The sequence below is a fragment of the Cydia amplana genome, chromosome 15 (genome assembly GCF_948474715.1).
Source record: "Cydia amplana chromosome 15, ilCydAmpl1.1, whole genome shotgun sequence".
Lineage (NCBI taxonomy): Eukaryota > Metazoa > Arthropoda > Insecta > Lepidoptera > Tortricidae > Cydia > Cydia amplana.
The window spans coordinates 16,055,519-16,079,134 of record NC_086083.1 but is presented as its reverse complement, the minus strand read 5'-3'; the positions used below and the strand labels follow the sequence as shown (position 1 = coordinate 16,079,134).

The window sequence follows — 23,616 nt, the reverse complement described above, 5'->3', positions numbered from 1 at the left end:
TGACAATACAAATAACAGTGCTCTCTCGTGTAGATTTTATCGATTCTTAGGGTTCTGCGTCAAAAAAGGGAGAACTATTGTAACAAACAGATAAACACCGAGGCGATCATGTCTTTGTTGCTAATGTTGATTTCTCAGCAATTACGAAACATTCGTTATATGCCACACATATCAATCATATCATTACCTACCGTCGTTAACACAGTAAAATGACAAATTGCGAACCTCATTCGGACGAGACAGTCTAACAAATGGTGATACAGTTAACATCAAAGTTAGTGAATAGAATCAGGTGTTACTTTGCGGAAATTCATATTAAAACCAAAATATTACTTTGCTAATCCGCGAAAAGATAACGTGCTAGTCAATCAGTGCTAACCCGTATTTTTTACATGCAAATAATGTTCCCATCCTCCCACCGCAAAAATAAATATAACAAACCACCACCAAAAGAACAATACTCGACACGTGTTTCGCCTCTCTACGAGGCATCTTCAGGAGCAGATGTTGACGGTCTGCGCCCGACAACGGAACCACCTAACGAAATTCAGATGTCAACTATGCGATTTCTTTCTTTGGGGTTTTGTGAAATCTCGGGTTTATGTGAATAAACCAGAAACAATTCCTGAGCTCAAAGCCGAGATCCAACGCGTTATCAGTGAGATAGCCTGGCATCTTTATCAAAAAGATCTTTGTATAACAGGATGTCTAAAAATAACTGCATTCTCGTTGCCGGGAGGTTTTGAGATTATACTGACCACTGTGTGACCAGCCCCGAAATCGCGAAAAATAATTTACCCTCCCATAGAAAATGGATCAGCCAAAATGTATGAAATAGCCAAATTATTTTTCGTGATTTCCCATAGTAAAAGTTGCTCAGTATAGATAATCCCAAAACCTCCCTGGCAACGGGAATGCAGTTATTTTTTATCCATCCTGTATATTTATACGGATTCCTCGGTTTTGTTGTGTGTTTTGTATTTGTTTTGATGTATTGGTGTTGGTCAGGAATGTGCACGCATGGGCCTATAGCGTTTACCACGTGTACAAATACCTACGCGTGCAATCTATTCATAACATTTTTATGATGGCAAATGTATTATTAAGTGCCAAGTTAATTATTGGTTAACCATTTTTGTTACAATGCCGAGCGAAATGTAAAATTGCTATTAAAAGCGGAAATAAAGTATTAAAGATAGACCAAGACAAGTCTGCAACGATTTTAATAGCACACGCAGTGCAAGTGTTATTTATAGGTAGGTACGTCATAACATAATTTCATAAGTTTGAAATTTAAAATAACACTTGTCTTGCATGTGCTATCAAAATCGTTGCAGACTTTTCTTGGTCTAACTCTAGGTACCTAACGGCAAATTTGAAATTTATGTGCTATGTCTCTAAAAGCTTCTGAAAATAACTGGAAAGCCACTTGTAAATCTCCAAAAAGCCTCTGTCTAACTTAATTGAATTCATACTACAATTGCTTAACTGTTATCTTAAAAGTTCCAAAAAATATGGCTGTCTGTAAAGTCGGTCACGGGCGATAATTTTGCGACTTATTATAGCTATGCTATATTCATTTACAGACCTTATTTTACGCACAGTCTATTCAAAACAATACGTAGTTCATTTACCAGCAACCTGGATTGATAAAGTTTTCAAGAAAAACAACAAATTAATGATTTTTCTTAAGAAACCAGAAAGTCACGCCGAAAACACGCCGCCGCCGCCAATTTTTTGGCAAACGCCGCCGCCGATCATTTTTTAATCGGCGCACACGTCTAGTACACAATGATAATCAACATCCGGGGTTACGCACGCTAAATTTCTTAATCGCACAAAACTTTTGGATCCTTGCTTCTAAACGCGTAATTAGTTGTCGCCTATCGAAATGTATAAAGTGCTTTCGCTCTAATCCAAGGCCTTTGGTGCCCCGTATGGCAGATCTCCCAAAAACTCGAATTTCACAAGTAAAGCCTTTCTCGTGCATCGGTGTCGATTTTGCGGGTCCTTTTCCCACATACATTAAACGATATCGTGGAGCCAGGCCTTTTAAAACACATGTGTGTTTATTTATTTGTTTTGCGACCAAAGCGTCACATATTGAGCTCGTCATAGGACTGACAACCGAAGCCTTTCTCGCTGCCTTGCGTCGATTTATCGCCCGCCGTGGCCGTTGCCAACGCATACATTTGTAGTGAGGCCACACAGCTGATCACAGCTGATCAGCTGACAAATAGATAAATTATAATTCTTTTCACGCTTCAATAATAATCGGTATTCCAATGTAACTCGAGACGACACAATTATGATTCATTGCGATTTTCCACATGATTGAACTCAGACAAAGGATGTAAATTAGTATATAAGGCCAACAGTTTCTATTAAAGTATTCATTATTTACCCGACTATAGTGGTGTTACTTTCTACCCTTCCGCATCATAATTCATGGCGACCCTGCCAGTTGGGCTGCTCGAGGCAGCCCCGGCTTAGACGTCACCCAGCCAGCCAGCCAGCCAGCCAGCCAGCCAGCCAGCCAGCCAGCCAGCCAGCCAGCCAGCCAGCCAGCTAGCCCAGCAGCATAAAATAAATACACGAACGAAGATCGCGCCGACCAGCCGCAGCCAAGCCGAACCAAGCACCAACCCGAGGTCATGAACAGCCAGCCCACTAAAACCTACCAAAAAGGAAAGGTCATCATCGCTCCGAAGGAGGCGTCCAACAGCGCAAGCACTAGCCAAGCTGACAGCGGCACAGGGACAATGATAACGATAACGATAACGGTAGATACCACGGGACAGAAAACCGCAACAAGATCAGTCCAGTGGGCCACAAAACAACCTGGTTTTCAACGTCGACCCCAACTACCAACCCGGCCAGACCACCAACCGCCTCATGGACATAACAGAGTCAACACTTCCAGGAAGCAGAACCGAAGCCGATACGCATGCCGCAGCCAAGCGAACATGACGACCAAAACAGCATCGAAAACCATAGAAGACGAAGGAAAAGAATATGAAAACTAACAAGTAAGCAAGCACACCAACTACTTAAGATTATTATTTTTTCTCGCCTTATTAAAATTATCAGTTTAAATTATCATTAAGTATAATATTAATCAAATCCATAATTTATCTATCTATGGGAAGATAGATCTATAATCTTAATAATGTATAATCTATTCTTCAAATATGCAGATTCGTCTGCGAGCGATATTCCAAATTCTACTATCTATTTATCTATTAATACAATTTCAATTAATTTACGATTACTACTTTATGACGAAAAACAAAACATGAATACATGTCAAAAAAAAAATATACATATAAATACATATTCACCAGTTAACCACAAGTAATTAATTTTAAAGTAAACAAAAAACAAAAATATATTTTTCACAGTAAAAAAAAAAATGGTTATATATGTACATATAGATAAAATTGAATATCAACAACTTATTAAAATAAAACAAGTAATAAAACATACATATAGATAAAATTAAATATCAACAACTAATTAAAATAAAACAAGTAATAACATAAAAACATTTTCTAATATCCATCAATAATTTCAACCAGTGCATCATTCGTTAATTAAAACAAATAAACAAACAATACACATATAACGCGTCGCATGGTTAACTCAAAAAACTTTACACAATCAGCAACATTAAATAATTAACACGGGGGTGCATTCCATTATTCCCATTTTTGCAATTAACTTAAGTATATTATATATTTTAAAGGCCACAACATAAAAAAAAAACCACCTCGACAATAACACTAACATTGACGTCATACTAACATCATTTAGCTTCAGTAAAAACAAAACAAACCACTAACCCACCACCACCCATAACTAACAATAACACTAACATTAACATCATAATATCATAATTTAGCTTCGTTTAAAACAACAACAACCCACTAACCCACCACCACCCACCACTAACACTAACACTAACAAGCTAACCTAACATTTCAAAACAAAACCCATTTCCCAAGATAAAGACAAAACCACTAACAAACTAACCTAACATTAACTTTGACTAGCTGACAAACACTAGAATCTACTATTCCACACATTAAACAACATCACTTATGGTCTTTTCAAATTATTATCCAATTTAACATAAAAAAAAAAAAGTAGCTTTCACACCATTTGGTTTTCAATAGGTAACATATATTTAATATATTTTGCAAAGGCCCTCTTAACCAGTTACAAATTAATTTCGTGTTTAAAAAAAAAACCCCAATCAAATCATATCACTATTACAATTAATCAATCAAACTTTTATTGGTAAAATAGAAGTATTTTATATGTCAGCACTTCATTACTATTCCAAAACACATTATTATTTTATACATGAAAACATTACTTACACAGAATATTATTATTATTTTAGGTCAAATAATTTCAGCTTACATATACTTTAATACCTTTAATGCGAATTATAATCTATTTTTTTTAAATATTATCTGTTCAATTTAATAATTTGATTTCATTTTTTTTATTGATTAACGATTTTCTATGACATGTAGTCAATCTGAGTATTTTGTTTTTAAATCTAAAAAGTGGATAAATAACAATCTTACATTAACATACATTAACTTACATTTATATATCAATAATATTCAATCCGCGAATCTACTACATAACTAATGAATTATTGCATAAAAATAAGAAAATGCCATCAGCCACTCACCACTCTCATATAAGTACTTATAACAACCAAATATAAGGAATAATACAAAAATTTAATTAGAAAAACAATATTCACATCCAACAAATTACCAATAACAACAAAACATACAAAGTAACACAAACATATCAACACTAACTACTAATCAACTTAAACATATGATTAATGGAATGCACCAGACTTGTGAAGGCCGCGCCACGCGTGCTCGTCACACGTCACCCAATACGGAAGCACATGCAACATATGCTATGTCATCTAAAAATTTCGAGTACATAGAAACAAGAAAAATAAATAACCACACAAAAAAAATTATACATTTGACGCATTAAAAAAAAAATATAAAACTAGAAATTATTCACAACACGTAATGTGATGATAAAAGCAAAATTTAGGTATTATACGAGTAGCTATAAAAAAAAAATATAATGAAAGAAATAAAATAAAAAGAAAGGAAAAATATAAATAACACATTGAGAGAGCTAAATCAGATAAGTGTTGCAAACAAACAATTAGCCTGATCACCTAAAAGTTATTGCGACTCTTATATGCTTTAAGTTTTCAAAATGATGGTTTCCTTTCAAAACTGGGAAGCTCGTGGAAATAAATAATGTAAGCAAGGTACACCAGGATACAACCAGGCAATAACCCTTGAAACCTAGACAATTCGAGCGAGCTCTCAATTGCAGCGGTCCTTGGGCACACGGAAAGTTTTTTACAGCTGTTCCGATGTGTGAAAACAACTGTCTGGCAATACATATTAACGCGTAATATGTATTAGCGCGCTATAATAAATAATAAATAATGAATTTTTGTATCCTTAATAAATATGTTGTATGTAAACAAAGGGTCGGCCGACCGAGAGCGCTATTAAAAGGCGCCGTGTACTTTTTAAAAGACAGGTGACAAGAATCACGAAGTCAGCTTACATTATTAGGTCACAATGCAGACATTACAAAATGGCTCATTGGCGATCGATTCTTGGAATAATAAACAATTTCCCACAAATCACGAGCAAGAATTATGATTGAAAAAAAAAAGAAGAAAAAACCCAGGAAAATAATAGACACTATAACACTATTAGGATAGATTTTTTTTACCAAGCACTGAATCCTTGAGACATCATGGTACGGTCAAGTTACCTAGCATGAATGTCCTTGGACACATAGTATGTTTATTAATATAAACATGTGTTAAAAAAAAAACAGCCTGTAAAAAAAACACATATGAAAATCTAAATAAAACATTACACTAAATAAATAAATAAAAAACAACTCAATCAATACAGAAAAGGAAATAAATAAATAATTAAATAAATTATGAACTAAATATATTTAAGAATAAAACTAAATTAAAACAAAGAACATTAACCATATCTAAATAAAACGTAATACTTACACTAAATAAATACCTAAAATTACAGTGATAATGATAAATAAATCAAGTAAATAACAATAAAAATATATACTTTATTAAATAATTAATAATAATAATTTTATATTTTACTTTTATATTCATATTATAAAAAAAAACCTAACTTAAGATGAAAGATAAATAAAGTATAAAATAATAATCACATAAAATAATACATGTAAAATATGAATACAATACACGTTGTATTGTGTCAAGAATATAATAATAAATGAGTGAATTCATGAATAGTTTACATGTCGAAGAGAATTAGCAAAGATAAGTACCTAACAATCTACTTGCCATACCTACAATAGGTCCATATGATAAAATATAAAAATGAATAAAATAAAATAAAATAAAACCCACTTAATTTAAAAAGATAGAGTTTGTTCGTCATCAATGTAGAAAAGTTCTTTGTAACCACATAGTTATAACTACCCAATGTATAAAGGAGCCAATTACTGTTATTCAAAATCAGGGTACAAATATTAGCATTCAGTAAAGCATACACACACACATTTTTATGAAACCTTTATATTGTCAATGACATATTATCAAAAGTATTATTTAATACTTTTCAGCATCTAAAAAAAAAACAGTTTAAATTAAACCGTAATCATATATAACAAATATTGTAAAACAAATAGACCCATTATAATTTTAACTCTTATCTCATAGACCTTAAGTATAGATTACAAAAATCCCAAGAGGATGCTAGAAATAAGTTAATTAAGTCAAAATTATCAAGAAAAACAATTATGATGTAAAAACCAATCCCATAAATTATAAAACAGGAGATTTAGTATTAGTGAAAAAGGAAAATAGAGATAAAATGGACCCAGTGTATACGGGACTATTAACGGTAATTCAAGATCAAGGTGAAAATGTTAAAATATTAGTTTCAGAAAAAAGAATATTTCCGAACAAAACCCTACCATGTATAAATAAAAAACAAAAAAAAAAAAAATACAAACACAAAAAACAGATAAAACCTAAGATCTAAGCACATGCCGCCATCCAAATAAGGAACCATAAGTAAAAGAGTGTCCTATAACGCATAACATGTAGGTAAAGATAAACACATAGTAAAATTATAGTAAAATTACCTACTTATAGTAAAATTATTACATTCATGTTATTTATTTCCTCAATATATACTATATTACCCAAGTATTTATTTAGCCTAAACATTAAACCTATCTTCACATATGTCATAGTATCATACAGTATAATATTATAAATACATACACAAACATAAACATATATATATATATATATATATATACACATACCTATATTATTTTCTACACAAACTAAAATAGTCTTAGCCGTAGAGTGTTAAAAAAAAAAAAAAACAATTTCTATGTCTACATGTTAGTGCAACAATGCATTCAATAGCTATCTTAAAAATATAATGTTAGAAATAGGCATGTAAGCAAATTATGTATCCAGGTAGCAGTAAGATTTGTTAATTTAATCTTTAAGAACCAATATGTATACCATAGAATTAAGTACATATATTTGTAAACCATAAATAGTTCTATAAATGTACTATTTTTGTCTCAAAAAAAAGGAGAGTTGTAGTGAGGCCACACAGCTGATCACAGCTGATCAGCTGACAAATAGATAAATTATAATTCTTTTCACGCTTCAATAATAATCGGTATTCCAATGTAACTCGAGACGACACAATTATGATTCATTGCGATTTTCCACATGATTGAACTCAGACAAAGGATGTAAATTAGTATATAAGGCCAACAGTTTCTATTAAAGTATTCATTATTTACCCGACTATAGTGGTGTTACTTTCTACCCTTCCGCATCATAATTCACATTGCGACCGGGGTACGAATTTCGTAGGCGCTTATAACGCATTACTACCCCTCATGCAAGACGCAGCTTCTCGTGAGAGTATCTAATTCTCTTTCAATCCCCCAGCCGCACCACACTTCGGCGGCCTGTGGGAAGCCAACATTAAATCGTTTAAAACACATCTTGCTCGCGTTGTAGGGAATCAAATCCTAACTTATGAGGAATTTCTTACGGTGGCCGCCCAAATTGAATCGGCCCTTAACTCTCGGCCACTCTGTGAGATGAGTTCCGACCCAAACGACATGTCGGTGTTAACACCCGGACATTTTCTCACCTTAGAGCCATTGACATCACTTGTAGACACTTCAACTAGCGATACAAATACCTCTATCTCGAGTCGTTGGCAGCTTGTGCAGCAACTCCATCGCGATTTCTGGAAGCGATGGCATTTGGAGTACTTGCATACGTTAAATCAACGTGCGAAATGGCACTCGGATATTGATGAACCCAAGGTAGGCACATTAGTATTGATTAAAGATGAACAACTGAAGCCACTTCATTGGTCTCTTGGTCGTATAGTATCTTTGCATCCGGGCAAAGACGGGATCTCCCGTGTAGCTACGGTTCGGTCACAATCAGGTCTAATGCAAAGACCTCTGGTAAAGTTGTGTCCTTTACCTATAGACTAGTTTATTATTAAAATACTTCGTATTTGGTGGGCGGAAATGATGGTTCCGGACACCATACCTATCTAGTTTAGTTTTATTTGTTATTTTTTGTACAAGTCATTTCTATCCATCGTAAATCGGAACGTATTAATTAGCGACAGTAGGTAGGGTAGTTATTTCGAATATTTTGACATTTATAAAAGCCAGTTGAAGGTAGATCGGATTTCGATGGCTGCTCATGGCCGTAAGCGCAAGCTCGTCCGTCGTGATAAATGAGAAATACGCTAAAACTGTCGATTTGTGTGCTCAAAACCCTCGCCTCGCGTCAGCCACTCCAGCATCAGCTCGCCATTGGAGAGTGTCGGTACCGATCAGCAGTTCGCCGCGCGGAGACGGGGTGGTCAAAAAATGTGTGGGGTGTCGTTGGATAGGTCTTTAAAAATAAACAGGGGTCTGCAAACAACATTTTTTGATAAAGTGAATCATTTCGGAAATAATAATTTAGAAAGAACAAAAAACGGTTATTCCTTCTAACTTTTGAAAAATCGACCCAAAAAATATGAAAAAAAAATCATAAAAATAGTGCTTAAAAACTCATTCAAACAAAATTAAAACAAACTTGATAAGTTAAGCCGTTTATGAGTTATCGCTAAAAGTCTTCCCTTCTTATTTTATTTAAAAGCCTGGCAACCCTTATTTGTGACCGGATTTTCGCAGGCAACCCTATGCCACTGTATTCGCAATAAAATTACCATCATTTTGATGTATAATTCAAGCGTCAGAGAGATGAGTGCAATTATCGATAAAAACTCACCTGTTTAAACTAGGCAACCACATAATAGTGACCGGAAAAAGATTGCCTAAGTTGTATACTTTCCATTGGAACTTATTTCGTTTGTCAGACAGATCGGTGAATTTTAAGAAAAAAAATGTTTTTCAAAAATTAATTAAAAATAGCCTTGACAATATATCTTTAGGCAACCCTATTTATTTATGTTCAGGAACATATTTTCTTTCATAATATGTAAGTTTCATCCGTCAGACAGATCGGTGAAGGTCGACCATATATGCCGGATCTCCTACTAAGAGTGACAGAACACTTGAGACCAGGGATGTTACGGAGCTCCGTTTCGGTTAAGTCGGAACTTCCGTTTGGTATTACACATCCGTTTCTGTTCCGGTTCCGTTACTTTTGAAACGGAAGTATATCGGATGTCAATGCTTAGCGCGGCAGCGGGGCATGAGCAGCGTCCATCAAAAACAAACAGGTTTATACCAGTCATTCGCTCATCGCCCCGCTTGCCACGTGCTGCACTAATTTGTTGTTTAGTATTATTCGTGTTACCTATTGAAACTAAAACTACCTATTCGTATGTGTTGTGTTGCGTAATGTACTGTACCTACGGACAGTACAGGCTACTGTGTGTGGTGAATGTTAGTGAGTAAAAAAACTAACAATAAAATCAAAATCAGTTTCAAAGTTCGATTTGGAATTTTGTTTTTAATAGACCTACCCTTATAGTCCGTGGTGTTCACTTAATTATACGGCAAATGATGATGATGGAATTTCCTTTTGCAGAGTTGCTCCCTTTGACTCAGGGAGCGTTCAAGTATTACGTAACGCAATTTTTGGACATTTTTGACCCCCCCCCCATGTAACGCGCCGTAACGTTTTTCTGTACCCCCCCCCCCTCCCCCTAGTAAAACGTTACGTAACCACCCAAGTGACCATTTTTTTACCTAAAGGCCACGTTCGTTACGTAATACTTGAACGCTCCGGATCACAGATTGACTTAGGTTAGGGGAGCCAATTGAATTCTTAATTGCATCTTTGAGTTACACGAAAATATCGATACCACATAGCAAAACTTTATTTTTTTACAAATTATTGCCCCCCGAGGGCACCCCCCCTTAAGTCAATTTTGCATCAGAAATTCGGTTGGCTCCCCTTCCTAAATTAATCTGTGAGTCAAAAGGAGTAACTGTGCAAAAGGAAATTCCATCATCATCATTTCCCGTAAATCGCACTTTTTTGTCGTTAACACCACGGACTATAATATCTCGTCCACCTATTTATGTATCATTCAGGTTCGATTCTGGTTCCGGTTCCGTTTTCGGTTCCGTTTCTGGTTCCGCTTCCGTTTCCGATTCCGATAAACTAAACTGAAAACATCTGTTTCCGTTTTCGGTTCCGATAAAACCACATCCATTACATTCCTGCTTGAGACTTGGGTTTTGAGACGAAGAGAGCTGCAAGCTTTTTAGATTGGAATTTTGGAAAATCGTTGCGTCTCCTCCCGTCGCCCGGCCCGGCCGGTGGGAGCCCGGAGTGCAATGTGCGACCATCTCCGCACGTGATTCGTGTGGGCCGCTTTCGCCGCCTTCTGGATGGGAAGCATGACGGACAGTTGTGCTCCCGCGGACGTCTGCGTGCGCCGCCAACCTCGCGGTGCGATGTGTTGACGCCGCTTTCTACCGCAGGGCGCTGCTTCGGCCCGTGGGCAGCGTGTCGGACGGCGTTGCCAGTCGTCCGGCGATCCCAAGGTTCTCCACGCGGTCCCGCTCGCAAGGTACCGGCCGCCGCGGATTGTTCTCGCCTTGACTCAACGAAGTTAGGGCTCGATGAACGACCGCCACCTCCTGACCACATCCGCCTGCTACGGCCAGCAGCAGTGTTACCCCGGATAACGACCTTGCGCCGGATTTGTGAGTGCACCAAACTTTAATTTTCGATTTTGGCCAAAATCTCGCGTTCCGTTTTATCTCGCGATCGTACCTTTAAGACTCTAAGACCATATTAATGTCCGCCCCTCAGCGTTCGGGGCATTGTCTGTTTCCCAGCGCCTGCATCTAGCAAGGTGCCATGTATATAGGGTCTATCACCGATTTATAGATTAAATTGCATGTTACATATTTGGCCTTATTCTTTATAGCACCCTTGCCCTACTCTCATAACCAGGTTAAAGCAACAAGAGGTCCTTGTACTTCAATAGTTCAATGTTTTACTGCGGATTTTATCCAGGCACTTATTCATTAAATATTTGAAATCATTTAAATTACCATTTCTTTTCCCTACAATCCCATTTATTTTATTCTATTTTAAATAATTTTTTTTATTTTTATTCACTACAGATTGAATACATTAGCACATTAAACCCCATAGCTGAAGCAATTCATGAGCTTAGGAGGCGACAACGACACTATCCCTGAGGCCAAAATTATTTCGAATCCAAATAAAATGGGTTCATTAGGATAAGGCAATCCAGTATATTGTGGTGCTTTACAACTAGGGATTGCAAATATTCGAAACTTTCAGGTATTTTAATATTCGACTTTTTCTGACGACATATTCGAATATTCGAATAATTATTCGAATATTATAAAAAATAAGAAAAGGAACGAGAAATCGGTTTATTATCGTTTTATTCAAAAGCTTTTTTCACATATTGCTAAAACTAATGATATTTAGCAGAAATCCACTTAATTGACTAGATTTTATCATCCTACGAGGGGCGTTCAAAATATTCTCGGTATTGATATCTTACAACCTCTTCTAAAATTTCTTTCGTTACTGGCCGCTAAGGTTTATTCATTGACATTAAAAAAAAGTATAATTCGAACCGAGATGTTCTTTTGTTTTTCTGCAATTGCTGAACAAACATGAACATCATGTGGGAATTGACAATGTTAACTAAATTAGAACATCGATGCGTGATAAAATTCTTGACAAAACAGGGTAAAAATCAAAAAACCATAAAAGAGGAAATGGATTGTGTTTACCGTGAGTCTGCTCCTTCTTTATCTACCATTCAAAAGTGGTCAAGCGAGTTTAAACGTGGAAGGGAGAGTTTTGAAGACGACCCTAGACCTGGCCGGCCTGTAGTAGCTACTTCACAAGAAAATATTGATAAAGTGGAAAAACTTATATTGGAAGATGGTCGAGTGAAGGTAAAATCTATAGCACAAGTAACCAATCTCTCTATTGGTACCGTACATGATATTATCCATGACCATCTTAATATGTCAAAAGTAAGTGCAAGATGGGTTCCGCGAATGCTGACTCGGTTTCAAAAAGACATGCGTGTAGCTTGTTGTTCCGATTTTATTGACCTGTGCGGTGAAAATCCTGATGAGGTGCTGCAAAGAATAGTTACTGGAGATGAAACCTGGGTTCATCATTATGACCCAGAGAGTAAACAAGAGTCCATGCAGTGGCACATTAAGGGTTCAGCTCATCCCAAGAAGTTCAAGGTCATCCCTTCAGCTGGCAAGGTCATGGCCACGATATTTTGGGATTGTGAAGGAGTATTACTGATCGATTATAAAGAAAAAGGTGTAAATATCACAGGACAGTACTACGCTAACATTCTACGTCAATTAAAGGATGCAATCAAAGAAAAGAGGCGAGGAAAGTTAACCAAAGGTGTTATGCTTCTGCATGACAACGCCCCCGTCCATACTGCTCATATTGCCAAGGCAGCTATTGTTGAATGTGGGTTTGAAACTGTTACTCACCCACCGTATAGTCCGGACTTAGCCCCCAGCGACTTCTTTTTGTTCCCCAATCTTAAAAAGGATCTGCGTGGAAATAAATTTTCCGATGATGAAGCATTGAAGGCGGCAGTGGAGGAGCATTTTTACACCAAAGATAAAAAATATTTTTATGCAGGATTAAAAAAAAAATTGATCGATCTTTTAAGTGTATGAACATAGGGGGGGAGTATATTGAAAAATAAAAATATCAAACTTTTCGTACTTGTTTGTTTTCATTCTCATACCGAGAATATTTTGAACACCCCTCGTACTATGAGATGCCCACATTTATAAAATCAAGTAAAACGCGCCAAAATTAGACGTATTCAATATTTCTAGATAAAACTTTTATTATAATTATTATAAATGCGTCCATGCGTGAAATAATATAACTTTAACCATCCAAACACCTAGGTATGTAAGATATTTTTTCAGTAGGTAATTATTTTCCGATTTAAATTAAGTTGTAGTCACTCAGGAGCCTGTAAAAAGGCCTTTAATTCCATTGTATTTTGAATCTTTATTGACTTTATTTGTTTTGGCAAGTTTCTATTCCTGTTGGTCGCCTAATTATATAATAGTTAGTTGACTCTTGACTACTGGGTGGATTATTCGTCAGCTAAAGGTGCATGGTTAGATTACCTAGTTGGGCAGGTTTGCTTTTTAATCATTTGAGAATTGCGATAAGTGGCATGTGGCATGGCAAGGTTTAGACTTCAAAAATTCGCTTAACGTACGCTTGTACTGAATAAACAGAATGACCCTTTAACTTAAAACTTACGCACCGTAAAAATAACATACTTTTTGATTTCGTTTTCTTTCAAATTGACTTAGGTTTCACTGTATTCGCGAAGTCTATCGAGAGGAATACAGTAAAATATTATTTCCTTCGTATTTGGGTACCTATACCGTTCCTCATTCACTGTAAATACCCGGAAAACACACAGAAACTGTAACTACAGCGGATGAAATAGGTTTTTTATAGTAATAAAAAATATTCGAATATTCGAAACCTGAGCGGCCGAATATTCGAATATCAAAACAGGTCGAATATTCGACAAATTCGAATATTCGAATTGCAAGCCCTATTTACAACATAAAATAAAAGAAAGAATTCAAAACCGACATACAAAATACAAAAAAATGTGAAACTTGCAACCCAAGTTCTGAGCCACTCGGTCGGTGCCGCGATAAACACGGCGATAGAAAGCGGGGAACTCAAGCGTGACACGGGAAAAAACATAGCTAATTTTATAATACATGTAAATTATTTATTTGATTCATGTCATTAAATAAATTCAATAAAAATCCTTAGAAATGCGCTTTGACCAACAATAAAAATACACGAAAAAACAATTTAATTTTCAAAATAATTTTTATTGAATACTTAAATTATTTTTCGTCGCTTTACAATGTCCATTTTCGAGTGGTCACGGAAATGGAGTGGCTGATGCTATTGGAGGGGCTTCAAAAATGTGTCTCGATAATAAAGTTTCTTACGGACAGGACATAGTATCTGCAAGAGATGTGTATTTAACGCTAAAATCTTCTCGAACAGTCGCTGCGTTTTACATAAGTGAAAAAGATATTGACGCCATAAAAAAACTTACTCCTAAAACTGAGAAGACTGTAAAAGGGACGATGAATATCCATCAGGTTCTTTCTTTACCAAATGAAAACTGCATATACCATCGTATTTTGAGCTGTTTTTGCATTAAAACTAAAATACCTTGCAACTGTTACGTTCCACTTAAGCACACGTTTGTAAACTCACGTCAACTCACTCGAGTTTACAATAATACCTCCGATAAAATAGAAAACTTGGACATACCAGAATCTGACCCTATTAATATAATAAGTGGTTGTTCAATAGATGACATTTATTTAACAGCTGATATGCCAGTTTTATGTCTGGATGATATTGATCTTCCCCTCCCTGAAATATCATTAAATAGCAACCAAAAAAACAATGAAGATAATAAAGAAAACGAAAAACAGATTACTTACCAATCTGTTTTTCGTTTTCTTACTATCTAGTTCATGTAACGCAACGCTATTGTTTATTGTTTATCTGTAATATTATGATTAGAGTGTGTATTTTTATTGAATTTGTATGCCAATAGGCACGACATAGTGATACTGAAACATTTATTTAACATCTTGTAACTTACCTATGTTGAACAAATAAATCTTTGAATCGCTTGCAACTGTGTCTGAAACTACATTAAAGTTTGAAAACTCATCTAATTTCGAAATAAATAACACAAAAACCTCATCTATAAAATCTAAAGACAGTAAGTCATCATTTAAAGTAAAGCCAGAGCCTAGAATATTAAGGAGCACAAAAAAAGAAATTAATTCAAAGCTCTCTTCACAAAGCAAATCCTTAAGTTGTGTTGTAAAACGGCAACTAACCTGTAATAAATGTAAAAATCCTACAACCTTAAACAATTTAGCCAAGTGTATGGTTTGCAACTGCTGTCTAACATGCACAGAGGGCTCCACATATTTCGACTATATTTGTCATTTTTGTTTCGGAGTGGACTAAATATTTAAGTATTAGATCTGTGATACTTCTAGTCTAGTACCTACCAAATCTTCCCTCTGCTTAGTTAGTTTTTAAATCCTGTGTTACTTAACTAATAATTATGTTGTACTAATATCAGCAGTATTAGGGGAGATAGGGGAGCATTGGGCAGTCGGGAGGTTCGGGCACCACCTTGTAAGTCGGGTCGTATGAAAGGTACTTAATTTTGTATACTGTGGTAGTTTAGCTTACTAACTGGCAACACCGCTCAGGCTAATGTCATCTGCCATTTTGATTAGTTGTCAGTGTCACATGGTGTCGACCGTTTCGTGCGTGCAAAAGTAAATATTTTGATGTGATTTCGAAGGAAATAACAACGTGATCTGCGTAAAGCCGTAAGTTTCTGTATTGTCATCTAGTTATGTGTTTACGAAAGCTAATATTAACGTATAAATTAAGGTAAAACATTAGACTACAAAAAACATATTTGAATTTATTTGTGAAATGAAGGGGTGGGGAGCATTGAGCACTAATTTTAACGGGAGGTTTGGGCATGCCCAGTGCTCCCGCCACTATTGTTTGTTTCGGCAATCGCTGTAAAAAGTAAGTTCTGTTAAAAGAAAATTATTTCGACGGGTTTAAATTGCGTGTAAATATTCAATTTGAATACTAAATACGTTTGATGTTTTATTATTGTTTGTGTTACTAATTATTATATTATATTTTCTAGAAAAATGCCGTTTGAATTTAAAAAGAAAAATAAGCGACGCGAAATCCCTAAAGAAATAATATTACGTGCCATAGAAGAAATTACAAAGGGAGCAAAAATTAAAGCGACTGCAAATAAATACGACATACCTAGATCAAATCTCCAAAGATATTTAAAACAAGGCACTGTAAAAGATGTTTCTTCTAAATTCATATCTTGCCAAATATTCGCTGAAGATGAAGAAGCAAAACTGTCAGAGTACCTCATAACATCTTCTAAATTGAATTATGGACTTTCAAAAGTGCAAACGCGTCAGTTGGCTTATGACTATGCATGTGCAATAAATAAAAAAATACCAGAAAATTGGACTAAAAATAAAATAGCATCAAAAATAGTATTGAGTACTAAATCTTTAGTATTTTTTTGTTTTGAGTACATATAGTTTAAAACAGTTGATTGTTTGTTGATTTTATTGCAAGTTTTTATGATTATATTATTTAATATTCAAGTAATTTACCATTAAGTCGCCTATTTAATACAGTGCCCAAACCTCCCATTGAGGTGTCCAAACCTCCCGACCATTGGGAGGTTTGGGCACTTTTGACAGTATTCAGAAAATCTCTTGCAATTTTGAGACTGATTATAATTGTATAAGTGTTCTTCGTTATAATTGAAGCCAAATATATGTGCTACTAATATAAGGAGTAAACAGTTGATTTTGTTAAAAAATTGCATTTTTAATAAGGCTTAAGTAAAAAAGTGCCCAATGCTCCCCTATCTCCCCTACTTTAATTTCAGATTAGCGACTCAAACCCAAAATGGTGGTATATTTTGATATCGATAAAGTTTTTGTAAAGGAGGACTTCTACGTATATCTCAATGATGACTTTGCTTGGCCCTGACACATTTTACTACAGTAAAATGGTGCCAAGCACGCTTTAACTAATATGCTGCTTGAATGCCTTGAATCAAGGTTTCGAAGACAGTTTTTTTTTATTATTCGCATACGAGTCACGTTACTTACCTGCTAGCTGTAACTGTCAAGAAGACTGCACTCCCTCGAGACCATTAGCTTGCCTCGTATTGAGGGCATAGCTTTTAGAATGGATTTATTTTTGTCATATATGAAAAAGAAGGATGCCAACGTGGCAGTAGGCGACCACATGGGTATAATACATTGACATGTCAGTTGCTGTAATGTAGCCTGGATGGGTAAGAATCTTCGAGAGGGATAATAGTGGGCCCTTTGAACAAACTGCCATGTTCGAGAGGGACACCAGTGAGCCCCTTCCCTTGATAAGCACAAGTTGTCGGAAACATCAATAGTGGAAGAATGTATTATAAGTGGTACCTAGTGCGTCCGCTCATATATGACTGTCTTTTCTTTTTTGTGGTGCTATCTTTTGCATTTAGTTTATAACAACGAATTTAGTAATGTAGCTCATTTATCCAAATTTCATGTGATATTAAAGTGTTTAGAGTATGGCATATAGTTACCTAGTCTCTCGACGAATTTAAATTAAGTTTGCATCGTTAAACGTAAATTTTGTGAGAAGACTACCTGTAATAGACTTTACCTGTGTACTTACTTTTAAATGCCTCTTTGCTTAACAAATACTACTCTACGCACCTAGCTGTTTAGCGTTCGCAAAGTTGGTTTTTGCGAACTAGTGCTTTTTACTTTTCCAGCTTTTATAAACTTATTTCTGATCGTAATTGAGAACGAGACACCAAAGAGTTTGGATGTTCAAAAACTTAATATATTTTTATATTGCCATTAGACATTTATTTTATTACCTACGTATAAAATGTATTGTTACACGATATAAAGTAAATTTTATTAATTTTATAATTAAAACGTTATATAATACGATATTTCACTAAACACCTGTGTTATTATTTGTGTGAATGGAATTATCATTGCCACATCGGAAATAGAAGAAACAGGCCAAGTGCGAGTTCGTGCACCAAGGGTTCCGTACAAACTTCCAATTTTCCCATGTACCGTAAAATGCTGCAACTTTGCCATTTAAGCTCAATTTTGCCTATTTCGTTTCGATTACGACCTCTCGAATTTGCTTAGTTTTTTCTTGTTTTTTACTATTTGGTAGTAATTTTCATTATTCTAGCAACACATATTTCATTTTTTTACAATGGTAACTCCATTGTTGCTCCGTCAGTTACGCATCATAAGTCGGAGTGAGTGGCAGCATTTTTTTAGTGTCTCGCAACTTTTGGAATTTTGTCTACAAAAATGGTGTTTTTTGAGATGTGGTAACGTCCCAGGGTAAGTAAAGACTGTCTACTTTCTGTAAGTTTAATATTTTCAAGAAAAGGGCATGATTAAAGCTTAATAACGTACTAGGCAATGTTGGGCAGTGTTTTGGAAACTTGCATGACACAACTTTGCCTGGGTCTAGGGCTGTCACTAGCTGGGTTTTATAAATGTACAGAAAAGAGTAAAAATAAGCTAAACTGCTTAAATGAGTTTATTTATTACAAGCTTTTTATTAACTTGCAATGTTTGTTTGTTTAAGTCAAATCTTGTATATCAATTTTCACCAACTTTCGGTGTGGGTATGTAGATCTGCTGACAATGCAATAATAAACTAACGTTAACAACAAAAAAACTTATAGGTATTAAAAATGAAAATTATAAACAAAAACTTATTACAAACTGTTATTACTTTTAATTTTTATTGTAATTACTTGCAATTGTATATCTATTATATTATAATTATGTTGTATGTTTACTTGTAATTGTCTTTTTGTTCAAAATTTGCAATCTATTTTTCAACCACTTATTAGCGACCAATTGAGGTGTTTGACATACTTATGTAACTTGGGTGACAATGCAATGTTTATGGTACCATCGAGATGGTCTGATGATGGAGGCCGAAGATAACTTCAATAATGCATTGTGAATTAGCAAAATAGTGTACTTGCAATGTACTTGTAATAACAAATTAAAAAACAATTATATATATATATATTCATACAATAGCTAGTAGCTAGTTTCAGAATAGCCTTTCGTTGGTATCTATATTTTTCCACTGCTGTACACAGGCCTCCCGGACGTCCAAATTACTAACGTTCGAATTATGAGTATTTTAGACATTCTTAATTCTATTGCAGTTATATGAAAAAATTGAAAAGGCTAAAAAGCGAAGCAGAAGAAAACAAGGAGCTCGTAAATACGCTGATTATTCAGTGGAAATGTTAGTTGCTGCAGAGTTGCAGACCTCGTGCGGAACAAAGTTATTTCGTCATATGAAGCGGAAAACCTATCAAAGATTTCAATTGTGTTCCTACGTTGTGTTCTTGAAATATTAAGTACATAATTTTAACTATACAGAGTAGAAGACTTATATTACTTAGTACCTACATAAATTACATACCTATTTACTTTGTATAATTGTATTTCAAAATAGTCATACCTACTTGAATAGGTATTTTGCTACTCGAACTATATTATAAAAATTGATTTTTTGTTGATTATTTTGTAACTAAAAATATATATATTTTTTAATAATAATCTTTTTTTTGGCACAACCCTACAGTTAACGATATTTTTGTATAGAAAGTTTGTGGAACCTGCTACAACTTTGCCTATTGCCTGTGAAAAAAAAAGTATTAAGCTTATGGCAATAATTTGACTGCCAGGAACAAGCATAATGTCTCATGCACACGAGTAAATATTATTACAAATAGCAACACATTATCTATTGAGATAACCGTCTAGGCAAAGTTACGTCTTAGGCCTACAACTTTGCCTGCCACTTTGCACTGTGATTCGTCTAGAACAAGCTAGCTGGACAAAAGTCACTTTCACATTCCTTGTTAATTCTTATCTATACTGATATTGGTAAAGTGGGAGTAATTACGGTAAGTATATAATGAGTTGTGATATTTATGCAGTAATCAGTTGCAAAATTGCGTTTTGATTGTCGATTTACTGTGTGTGCATTAGAAAACTTGTGTATAATTTTTGTGTCGGAAATGGAAAATGAAGGTAAGAGATATCTAAAATTATTATTTTTTTAGCAAATAATGCATCCTTTTATTATTAAAATTGGTCATATTTGAAAAAAGTGGTAATTTTTTGCCTTTTTTTCAACTTTATTGGATTATCTACTAAAGTACCCCGCTTGTCCCCGGTCTAATTTTTTTATATATTGTAGGTAATTTTATCTACTTTTCCATAAATGTCATTTGAAATTCCACACGAGTTTACAACATTTTTTTTTTTTTCTAGATGCCGTATTTAAAGTGTTTTTTCGAAGAATGGCAAAAACACCCAAAATTATCAAGAAATGAAGATTTATTTCGCTTTGTATTGTCAAGACATGACTGCAGTGGGGTTATAGAAGAATCTATCAGGGATATAAAAAAGAATATTTCGCGGTTTTCATCAAAAATTGGTGAAAATGGAAAAGTGTAGGATGTAATCTAGAGAGATTTAAAAGTAAGCATTTAGAGTGGTTACAGGGTCCTGATATTTCCTTTGAAGTAACGAAAGTACAATGCTCCCCATCTGCGTCGTGAGATAGCAATACAAAACCAGGTCGACCTACGATTGACTTTTCTGACTCGAGTCTTAAGACAAAGCGTCGGCGAGTCGATGACTTGATCCAGTCCCGAAAACCTGAAGAGTTAGTTTATGCTGCAGAAGTATCAGTGCGTCTATCTGGTCAAAGAAACGCAGCAAATGTTATTAAGCATATTAATGACCCCTTTGAAGAAAAAAAAACAAGTGAGCAAAGTGTAAACCGGTGCTTGTCAAGTGATGAAGCCCTGGCGTACTACGTCGACAGCAAATCTACATCGCAAACATATAAACAGACTCGGAAGTGGAGCATTAAAGCCGGACACAAGGTATTTCCATCTTTGTATAGCCTTCGTAAGTCTAAGATTGCTTGTTTTCCTCCCGAGGAACAGATTGTTGTAAATGAAACTAGAGCTGAAATCAAAGTTCAAGCTGTTTTAGATAAAACTGCCCAACGACTGGCTTCAGCCCAAGAAGAAGTTCTCAACAGTCTGTTGCCTTGCTCTACATTCACTTTAATTAGTAAATGGGGTTGTGACGGAAGTTCCGGTCATAGTACATACAAACAAAAATTCACTAACTGCGATGATACAGATGAATATTTGTTTGTATTTTCATTCGTTCCCATTCAATTGTGTGACGAGATGGGCAACATTGTTTGGCAGAATCCTCGCCCTTCATCTACGAGATATTGTAGGCCAATAAAGTTTATCTTGTCTAAAGAAAATAAAGATCTTACTATTGCCGAAACGAATGCAGTTTTGGACGAGATAAATTCTTTAGTACCTACACTTTGTAGTATGAAGGGTCAAGAGATAACTGTCAAACATAAAATGCTTTTGACTATGGTTGATGGGAAAGTTTGTAATGCTATGACCGAAACTTCATCTGCTCAAACATGTTTTATTTGTGGAGCAAAACCTACACAAATGAATGATAAGACAAGGGAGTTCATAAGCAAACAAGACTATCTTGCATTTGGTTTATCGACATTGCATGGTTGGATAAGGTGCTTTGAGTGCTTGCTTCACATTAGCTACCGATTAGATATAAAAAAGTGGCGAGCTAGTACTCCTTCCGACAAAGCTAGTGTGAAGTCACGCTCCAAAGTCATACAAGATCGTTTCAAAAACTGAAATGGGCTTGATTGTCGATAAACCAAAACCAGGATGCGGCAACACAAATGATGGAAATACCGCTCGAAGGTTTTTTGAAAATTATGAATTGAGTGCACAGATAACAGGGTTAGACGTTTCAATTATACAACAATTTAATATATTGCTTCGTGTGTTATCTTCGGGACACGAAATAGATTTAGGAAAATTTGAAAATTTTACAAAAATTGTTAAGAAGAACTATTTAGAACTCTATGAGTGGTATTACATGCCTGTTACTGTTCATAAATTGCTTGTGCATAGCTCAGAAATAATAAATTGCGCACTTCTACCGATCGGGCAATTATCTGAGGAAGCTCAAGAAGCTCGTAATAAGGATTGTAGGAGATTTCGTGAGCATAACACACGGAAAATGTCACGTAATGCTACTAATAGAGATCTACTAAACATGTTATTGATAACGTCTGATCCCGTTATTAACAGTTTACGAGATGTCCCGCAAAAAAAAAATTGGAAAGATGCCTTCTGAAGTTTTAGATTTATTAATTGCCCCTAGTGTTAAGATAACGAATATTAGTATAGACACTAACCAAAGTATGAATAGGTCCCATGATTATTCAACAAACGACTCTTCAGATGATAGTGATGATGATTGATGACTAACAATATTTTTTTATGTAAGTAAAATCAGTAGATTAATTCAGTTTATATTTCCTTATGTATTGAATACATTTAGCATTAGAATTACATATTACAGTATATTTTATTAGATTTTTTATATCATGACGATGACTATAACCATGTATTTTGTGTGTTTAAGTAAAATAAATAGCTTATGTATATTTAATCAGATTTTTTTGTATGTTTTTGTAATATATTTTTTTCATTTTATATTTATTTTTTATTCTTACCCTCTTTTCAAAACAAAAAACAATTTTTATAATAAAAAACTTAATAATCATACATACGATCGGTAAAACAACCAATATAAACAATAAAATAATTTTGTCCAGCTAGCTTGTTCTAGACGAATCACAGTGCTTTGATTCCTTGTAAATCAGAAATACAGTATGATTAGGTAAAGAGATTTGAGTCTTATCTGGCAAGGCATAGGGTATGTTTTCCGACTAATACTCATCAAACTCATAATGAAAAATAGGTTCACAGATATAAGAAAAAAATGTCAAAATCCAGGCAAAGTTGCAGCATTTTACGGTAACTAAATAAGATTTACCTATTTGACGAAATTATACTATCCGTGCCTTCTGTGAAAATTGGATTGTAACCTTAATAGCTTTTATAATTTATAGCTAAGAGCCTGGGGGTCATCCATTAATTACATCACACGTTTAGGGGGAGGGAGGGGGTCAAGAAAATGTGACATACGGGGAGGGCGAGGGGGGAGACACAAACTTTGCGACGTCACCTTAACTTCATCAGTAACCGAAAATTTATTTAAATTATTTTATTCGCTGTACATTTAAATAACAAGTTTTTAAAACGATAATCGTTTTTATTCGTTTAATTTTCTTTCCTAAGCAGTTTTGGATTATAAAATTACTAATATTTATATCGTCAAAAATATTTTGAT

At 34.8% G+C, this 23,616-nt stretch overlaps 1 protein-coding gene and 1 long non-coding RNA gene across 2 annotated transcripts in view; both read right to left on the bottom strand.

Moving 5' to 3' along the window:
* The window catches only part of LOC134654661 (zinc finger BED domain-containing protein 4-like), a 1,082,235-nt gene that overhangs the window by 549,307 nt on the left and 509,312 nt on the right, over window positions 1-23,616 (bottom strand). The gene's annotated exons all lie outside the window — the stretch shown is intronic.
* Window positions 1-23,616, bottom strand: part of LOC134654688 (uncharacterized) — a 403,600-nt gene that overhangs the window by 316,078 nt on the left and 63,906 nt on the right. The gene's annotated exons all lie outside the window — the stretch shown is intronic.